The 9552-nt window shown below is 40.9% G+C and overlaps 1 pseudogene; it reads left to right on the forward strand.

The window, feature by feature from the left end:
- Window positions 1-1827: 1827 nt before the first annotated feature.
- On the forward strand, window positions 1828-9231 carry LOC102815767 (annotated as a pseudogene).
- Window positions 9232-9552: the final 321 nt, after the last annotated feature.

The following is a 9552-nucleotide window of genomic DNA, read 5'->3' on the forward strand; positions in this document are numbered from 1 at the left end:
TGGTTTGAGTCTCCAGATCACGGGTTCAAACCCACCAGCTGCTCCTTGGAAACCCTATACAGGGTTGTTATGAATTGGAACTGACTCGACGTCACATAACAACTTACAGAATGAAACCCAAACCCTTGGACCTGGGCTAAAAGGCTCAGTGTAGTTTAGCCCTGCATACCTGCTCTGACCTCATTTCCTAGCTCCCTCCCTGCTCACTATGCTAGGAACACGATGGCCTTCTTTTTGTTCGTTTGTACTTCAGTCCTACCCAACTCTTACCTGTCTCTGGGTCTTTGAATGGCCTGAAATTGTGTAAATTGCTCCTTATCTTTCTGAATTGTATCAAATATCACTCCTTCAGGAAAACGTGACTACCCCTCCCCTTCATCGGTCAACATCACGTGTTATCCAAGGCCACAGTCTTCACAGCACAGATTGTTATCTGAAATTCCTTTACGTGTGTATCAGTTACTTGATTATATTTCCTGAGTCTCTGAGCACACTGAATCCCTGAACGTACAGTCCATAACAGAAGTTATCTCGTATGATTTATTTTGTGCCGAATATTGTCTGATCTGGTATAAGGGTGCAATATGTCAATTTATGGTGAATGATGTAACTTTAAAATTATTTAACTTGTTGCTGTGTGCCATGAGTAGGTTCTGACTCATAACCGCCCTGTATAGGGTTTCTGAGAGCGGATGGTGGGTTTAAACTGCATACCTTATGGAACCAGTCCAGTGCTTACCCTAACAGAGCCACACTAGGGCTACGTAACTTGTTAGGCTTTCTGTTGCTTCATCCACAAAATGGAGAGAATTATTCTTGTTCAGGCCATTAGACAGCAAAGCTATTTTACTATATTTTTACCGTGCCTCGGGTACTGTGAAAATCACTTTGCATGAATATCCTTCGGATGATTCCCATTTAGCAAATAATGCTACAAATGTGGTTACTGGTCTAACCACACAAGGTCAGTAGTGAGGACCCTGGGTAAGAAAGCTTGCCTGCCTAACCTGAGAAGCTGATCTTTTTAATCAGTCCGTTATAGTTCCTAGAAAGATGCTTTCTTCTAGTACAGAGAAATCAACTATGCCATTGTTCCTCACAAGCCCGGACTTGTAGGCTGGAACAAGGGAAGAACGCTATTCCCCAAGGTTGCCTTTCCAAGATGAACACCACCATTTCCTTCAATCCCTCCTTAAGTGACTCTTGGGTCCTGGCCACTCTGTGAGAACTTGAGTTTGACGATGTCTCCCCGCTCCACAAGCGGTGATTTTCACGGAGAAAGTGGTAAAAGAGGCAACAGACGAGTCGAAGCGGATTGCCCAGGCTCGTGGGAAATGCGGACGCTGTGCGTAGTTGACAGAGCTGTGGTGCACACAGGAAGGCTTCCTGGGGGAGGTGATCCTAAAGTCCAGGTTAAGGGCAGTAGTAGGTAGCTGGCGGAGGGCCAAAAAAGCCCAGTAAAACAGCCGCGGAAGAGCCGCCGCTGGGGGCCGCTACGTCCAGACAAAGGCTAGTGGAATTTAAGAAGATCAAGCGCAGATGCCAAAAGATGATGAGTTTGCAAGAGGAAGAGCGAAAGCATCTCCCATAAAGAATAAGTTAAAGAGGAACTGGTGGAACGCAAAGGAGGAGGGACAAGCAAGAAGCAAAACGCGGACTTACCCGCAATCTGGCAACCCGGCCTCCGTAGCTCGACTACAAACGCCACCACCTGAGGCGCCTAGTAGTAAAGGCAGCAGCGGGCTTCACCCAGATGTCGCGAGAAAAGGAAGATTTCGCGAGATTTGAACTCTCCTCTAAGAAGGGCGGGCGTTCTTTCCGGACGCTATGGGAGGGCTCTGGCTTAAGGCATGGAGAAGTGTCGATTTGTGTGGCAGGCCATGGAGTCATACTGGGCCCCTGACCAGGGCTGGAGAGAGGGGAGAGCCTGTTCTCAGGCCGTGGTGGAGTGGAGCAGGAGGCGTTGAACGGGAGCTGAGGTGGCTCAGGACGATGGGCCGTCCGAGCCTGGCCCGGGACCTGGTTTTGCATCCTCCTCGGCGGCCGAAGAGCACCAACCCTTACACACGGGCGCAGGAGGAGGACTGGCGGCGGCGGAACAAAACTGTCCTCACGTACGTGGCCGCGACCGCCGTGGGCATGCTGGGGGCGTCCTACGCCGCTGTGCCCCTTTATCGGCTCTATTGCCAGGTAGGGGCCGGCACGATCCGTAGGGCGGCTGGTGCTGGACAAATCCCTGGACAGCGATCGCTCCGCGGTGTCAGAGATGGAAGGGATGCTCAAGATTACCTAATGTCCATGGATTTTATCAGACAGGAAACGGGTTCAAAAGAATGGCCAACCCGAGGTCAATAGATGTGCTTACACCACGCTGCATGTCCAAAATAGAGTGGAAATCGCTAACCGCTATTCTAGTACTTAGTAGCTGCCCCAGAGTCAGTAGTGACCCTATGCACAACAGAATGAAGCTTTACCCGGTCCTGCACCAACCTCACCATAGTTCCTATGTTTGAGCCCATTCTTGCAATGTGTCAGTCCCATTTCCTTGATGATTCATCGTCCTATTTTTCCCTGGCCCTACCAGGGACGGGTCCCTCCTCCCAACATGTCCAAAGTACAAGGGACAAGTCTGTCCTCTCTTCTGGCTGCACTTTTGACAAATCGATATGTTAATTCTTCCGGCAATCCGGGTATGTCCAGTATTCTTCACTAGCACTATACTTCAAAGACATCAATCAGTTCTTTGGTCTTAACTCATAGTCTAGTTTTTGCGTGCACATGAGGCTATGGAAAATACTAACTTGGGTCAAGCGCACCTTAGTCTTCAAAGTGACATCTTTGCTTGTTCACACTTCAAAGTGGTGTTTTTTGCAGATTTGTCCAATGCAATATATTGTTTGATCTCAAAGCTACACCCCTCCAAAATGTCCTCAGTGTGGCCTCTTGTAATTCCAACAGCCTACTTCACCCTCCCTGTGCACTCATGTTCTCGCTTTAAAAATGTTAGTTTTTAGGAATATATTCTGTGCACCACATGCAGTCTGTGCTGGTACTTGTGTTTAAGCTTGGGGAGTAGTGGTTCCTCCATGCAGAGGCATGAATTAGGCCTCTGAGACGTACCAGTTAAACCAAGAATGTTCAGCAGTAGAACTCAAGCCTCAGTACATATTAAATTCAAAGTTTGCCAGAGACTGGCTTACCATTGTGAATTACATTCTTCTTTCCCCTAGCCTTACTGAGATAACTAGCATTTCATTTTGATGGTGACTGAAGCAGCAGAAGCCAGTCTCCTGATAATAACATTTGAGTGGGAAATGCAATTGCTTGATTTTTAGAGGATGAGTGAAATCAAATTATTTTCATCAGAGACTCATGAACCAAGGTGAACCCCGGAATCTGCCTGTTTGTTAAACCATAAACAGAACTGAGTCCAAAATAACAAGTATAGATTCCCCTGAAAGTACTAGGAGGTGGGGAGTTGATTTTGTCCCCCAAGGAACATTTTGACAATGAGTTCTGGTGTGGTGCTGTGTGTTAATGTGCTAGACTGCAAAGTCAGTTTAAACCACTAGGTCGGTGGTTCAAGCTCACCAGCAGCAGCTCGGAAACCCTATATATAGGGTCGCTATGGGTCAGAACTGACTCAATGGCACTTAACAACAAGAGACAATTTTGGTTGTCACAACTGGGAACAGAAGGTACTTCTGGCATCTAGTTGGTTGTTAAAGTGCTGTTTAGTTGGTTCTGACACAGTGACTCTAAATAGAGTTTCCAAGGAGCTGCTGGTAGGTTAGCAGTCCAGTGTTTGCCCTACAGCTCCACACTAGGACTCCATCTAGTGCAAGGGTGAGGAACACTTGGCCTGTGGCCATTTAAGGCCCTCAAAATTGTCTGGCCCTGCCAAGGCAACCACAGTTCCAGCCATCACGCTTTTCTTGTTAGGTGCCATCAAGTCGGATCGGGGTCATTAGGGTTGGGTTAATTAAATGTTTGACCAAATATAGCAGGCTAATTTTTAAGTTGATAATTTTATATAGCCCACGAATTATGTTATAAATTTTGACAGAATAAAAGTTCCCCATCCCTGATCCGGAGTACTGGTGTAGCGCTGGACTGTAAAGTTGGTGGTTCAAGCTAATCAACTGCTCCTCGGAAACGCTATATAGAATAGGGTTGCTATGGGTTGGTACCTACTCATCAACACTTAACAAAAACAACAACCCCTGATCTAGTCCGTACAGGCCAGGGATACTGCCAAACAGTGTACAGGACAATCTCCCCAAAATGTCAGTAGTTCCAAGGTTAAGAAACTAACCAAAGTGCATGCCAGTATTATGTGCTTGAATATGTGTTTTAGGGAACTCTGGTGGCACAGTGTTTATGCACCTGAGTGCTAACCTAAAGATTTGGCAGTCTGCATTGGTAAAGGTTTACAGTCTAGGAAATCTAATGGCACAGTTGTATTATATCATATAAGTCTCCATGAGTCAGAATGAACTCAATGTGTTTTAAACAAGAATGGGATGAGGAGACAGGAAAGGGAAGAAAAACCATAATTTGCAATTCTAAACTTAAATTGAACATTAAAGTAATAGTATCATTTCCAAAGGAGCATCCCGGTTGCATCTGAAATCACAGCACTTTTAGATGCATAAATAAGGGATTATGACCTTATTGTACAGACAGAAAAGCTGTAGCCCAGAGAAACTGACTTATTCAGTTCTTGGAACTAGTTGCAAAACTAGACTAGAGCTCAGGACATCTTTTCAGTGCCCTCTTCAGCTTTTTTGGAGGAGCTTAATTTCCCTAAGCATTGGACTTAAACATTTAAAAAATCTGTATTCAAAGACTGCTGTTAGGAAGGTGACATTAAGGAATCTTTTGGGAGCACTTTAATACTCAAATGACTTTCAGAAATTCTTCTGGAAAAGGAATTACATCTAAAATCTCAATTATAGCACTTTTTCTTGGAGGTATAAGACTGCTACTGGTGGTTGTGTGCCTTCAAGGTGGTGCCGACTCATAGTGACCCTGTAGAGGGTTTCTGAGCCAGTCATCTCTATGGGAGCAGAAAGCTTCATCTTCCAAGGAGCAGCTGGTCGATTCTGTCTGCTGATCTTGCCGTTAGCAGTCCAACATGTAACTGCACTACCAGGGCTCCTTTGTTGTTACGTGCGGTCGAGTCGGTTCCAACTCAGAGTGACCCTGTATAGGGTTTTTGAGGACCAGCTGGTGAATTTGAACCATTGACCTTGTGGTGCACAATGACCTCATGGTCCAGTGCATTATCCCACAGCACCACACCAGGGCTCCTTAGAAAATTATTAAGCAAGGACAGATAAAGATTTGTCTAATATATCACTTAGGATCATAGTGTAAGGTGATAATGTTGCATAGCTGTGGAGTGAAGCTAGCTGACTTTAACAAGCAGACAACAGTAATACTTTTTCCCTTTTGCTGAGCATCTCTCACTAGACTCAAATTTGGTGTGTTTTCCTAATATTGTAACTGATTAATTATCTAGGGCACAATTTTGGCAATCTCAAGCATCCCAAGAAGGATCAATTTGGAAGTCAAGTTTCTTTTTTTCCAGAGAATCCCTAATAAATAATTAATTGCAATGAAAATAAACAAGAAGTATCAGACACAAATTATTCTGATTAGTTGATTAAGTGATTAACTGATGTCTATAAAAGCTGTATTATACAAACACTTAAAAAGATACAAAACCATGAACCAGTATGACAGAATGCTGATGATGATGCCTGAGAGCAGCAGACTACAAAAGGGATGCTACAAACTAAATTGTGTTATAAATTAAATGAGATGGAAAAGGACAATAGCAGAACATTAAAAAAAAAAAGTTACTGAAAGATTTTAATTGATAAGACCAGGTCATGAGTAAATTTTACTTCGACTAATGAATAACTGTTGTTGTTTAGTGCTGTTAATCCGGTTCCGACTCATACTGACCCTGAATAGGGCTTCCGAGAAGCAGGTGGGTTTGACTGCTGACCTTGGGGTTCACAGTGCAGTGCTGATCCTAGCGTGCCACACTGGGAGTCCACTAATGAATAAAAATTCATGTCAAATACTAGTAATGAAGTGTTAAAGTTGCTACTAATAAGTTAAAAATACTGAGCTCTATTACCAGCGATATTTGACTTATCTAGAGATTCAGCTTCTCTGAAATGACTCACTTTTGATCATGCTAGATATCCAAGGGATTACTGAATTAATGTGGATGACTTCAACAAATAATAGGCCTTTGCTCCCTCAGACAGCCAAATCATGGACACAGTCATAGGATTTGGTTGGTTGATAGTATACATACCTGGCTCAAACTGTATTATTAAAGTTAATTGAATAATTAAAGTCATTTAAAATTTTTTATTTTATCTGGTAGATCATCAGCATCTAGAGATAATTGTTTGATATTGTTCTTTCATATCTTGTTCTAGACTACTGGACTTGGAGGATCGGCCGTAGTAGGGCATGCATCAGACCAGATTGAAACCATGGTACCTGTTAAGGATCGCATTATTAAAGTTACCTTTAATGCAGATGTGCATGCAAGTCTCCAGTGGAACTTTAGACCTCAGCAAACCGAAATATACGTAAGTGACTAGAGCAATTAATTGGAGTCCTGGTGTAGGATCAGCACTGCAAGGTCAGCGGTTCAGACTCACCAGCTGCTCCTCGGAAGCCCTAAACAGGGTCAGTATGAGTCGGAACTGACTCCATGCATGGCACAAAAAAACAACAAAGCAATTATTAAAATATGACTTTCTTAATGTAAAAATTCATCACTTTGTTTCATAGATTAGGAAACACTCATATAAACTTAAATTTCAGAATCCTCACAGATTTCATCACTGCAGTGTTTAGTCCCACAAGACTGCTTTTGATAGTGCCCTATTCCTAATGTGGAGTCCTGGTGTGGCGGTTCAAACACACCAGCTGCTCCTCCGAAACCATATATAGGGTCACAGAACCGACTCAGCTGCACTTCACAACATATACCTAATGTAGCAGATTATACTTTAATTTTTAAGTTATATATTACTATAGTAAAATTTTACTATAGTAAATTTCACTTGGAAAGAAAGGAAAAAGTCATCTATTTTTGTAAGTATTATAGTAGGAGCTCACGAAGTAGGCCCCTGGGTCACTAATTTTGGTTGCAGCTGCAGCTGTTAGGCATATAATTGGAATTTTTTTCCCTCAGGTGTAGATGATATAGAAAAATGTTGAAAATCATTGGTTACAATGAAAAGGAGTTTGCTGGTTTACATTTAAAGTATCCATCTGTCCAAAAAATGAAAAAAAAAAAAATTGAAAACCTTTGACATTGTCATACTACATAGTAATGTTACATATATTCCACTTAACTATCCTAAAAAGGTTTCCTAAAATCTTAACTTGAATCTGAAGAGGATTTAACTGAAATTGCCTTACTGAGGATTAACCAGAAAGATGTAATTTTAACTGCTATTGAATAATCTTTATAAATATTAGTGTTTCTCTGTATTAGTAAACGTGACTGATTATTCTTAGTGACTGAGGAGCGGATAAATTCTTATTTTGAAAATTTATTCCAATTCCATGGTAGTGTATAAGGTATTAGTGATTGAATTTATACAAGTGACAAAACATTCTTTGGAAATTTTTGGTAAAGCCTTGTGTATTTTTCTCATCGGTTATTTTTCAAAGATTTAAGATTTTTTAGTTAAATTAAGGTTCTGTTCAGTCAGATTTTAACTGGTTGTAAGTAAGTTAAGTTTAATGGCGATATCCTTTGGACTTTTGGTATGACACTGTAGGATCAGTACTGGACTGCGAACCACTAGGTTGGCAGTTCAAACCCACCAGCTACTCCTTTGAAACCCTATACACAGGGTCACTATGAGTCAGAACTGACTTGACGGCACTTAACAACAATCCTTTTAAAATATTTAATATCATATAAAATGTTATTCAAGTGTATTACCAAGAATTTAGGCTTGGACTCAGATAGGCTAGGCTTGTCCATAAACATATTTTAAAGAACTTAATTTGTAGATTATTGCTTAAAAACTTCAGATACATAAGAAGACAATCTATTTTTACTTACACATAATAGAGCATTGGTTCTTTATTGATACATGCAAATGAAATTTGAAATTCAACTGTTTAATGAGTAATATTTGAGATTTATTTTGCTGACCCCTTATATTAGTTTATATTGTTGTTGCAAAATGCCATTGAGTCAGGTCTTGACCCATAGTGACCCTGTATAGGGTTTCTTAAGGAGTGGCTGGTGAGCTTGAATCACCGACCTTAAGGTTCAAACTGACTTTGTGGCCCAGTGCATTAACCCGCAGCACCACACCAGGAGGACTCTTGTGTGGTTTACATTAGGTATTGTCATCTGGTGAATAAGAAAAATACTATGACTGTAATTTAGTAGGGAAAAGAGTAAACTATGTAAGATTTAAAGTACTGATAATGTATGTTTTCTTTAAACCAGGTAGTGCCAGGAGAGACTGCGTTGGCATTTTATAAAGCTAAGAATCCTACTGACAAGCCAATAATCGGAATTTCTACATATAATGTTGTACCATTTGAAGCTGGACAGTATTTCAATAAAATACAGGTACTAACTTTATAGAATGTGATAAAAGCACATGAAACTCTGTAGTACTAAATTTGCTGTAGTTTTATAATTTCTGAAAACATTATATTCTAAACTTTAGACTGTTTGCGTTGTTTCCTTTGTTTATACCAGCTGTCTAAAGATTGAAAGCCAAACCAAATGGGTATCTGATTTTAGGATTAGAAGACATAATCTGGTGATTCGAAACCCCCGAATCTAGTATGTTTGAGATGAAAAGATGGTGTTAGCCCATCACACAAATCAAAAGATCAGCAGCTTTATTTAACTGTATGCTTATCAAAGTCAATAAATCTTTCTTAGCCTCTGTGACTGCAACAGAACGATTGTGTTATTGAAGTATATCTTTCTTTAACTTGTAGTGCTTCTGTTTTGAAGAACAAAGACTAAATCCACAAGAGGAAGTAGACATGCCAGTGTTTTTCTACATTGATCCTGAATTTGCTGAAGATCCAAGAATGGTGAATGTTGATGTCATTACTCTGTCTTACACTTTTTTTGAAGCTAAAGACGGGCACAAGTTGCCAGTACCAGGCTATAACTGAAGTCGGCAACTAGATCTTGCTTCTAATAGGTGAATTTTGAAGAACCATATATCTGCATTCTCAGAGAATAAATAATTTTATGATTATGTATTTAATGTTTATGTACTTCTGGTTCCCCACCCCAACTATTTTATCCCACTTAAAATCAAGAGAACAGGTGTAGTTTTCACCATAAGGAACCCACAGTGCTTACTTAGAATGTATCACTGTTTACCACCAAACTTAAAGAGTTTGATAGTAGTATTAAAAGAAATTGTGTTTTTAAAAATTTTTTATTATGTTGTTGTTTAGTGCCATCGAGTCAGTTCTGACTCATAGCAACCCTGTATAGGGTTTCTGAGGAGTAATTGGTAA

The sequence above is a fragment of the Chrysochloris asiatica genome, unplaced genomic scaffold (genome assembly GCF_000296735.1).
Source record: "Chrysochloris asiatica unplaced genomic scaffold, ChrAsi1.0 scaffold00007, whole genome shotgun sequence".
Lineage (NCBI taxonomy): Eukaryota > Metazoa > Chordata > Mammalia > Afrosoricida > Chrysochloridae > Chrysochloris > Chrysochloris asiatica.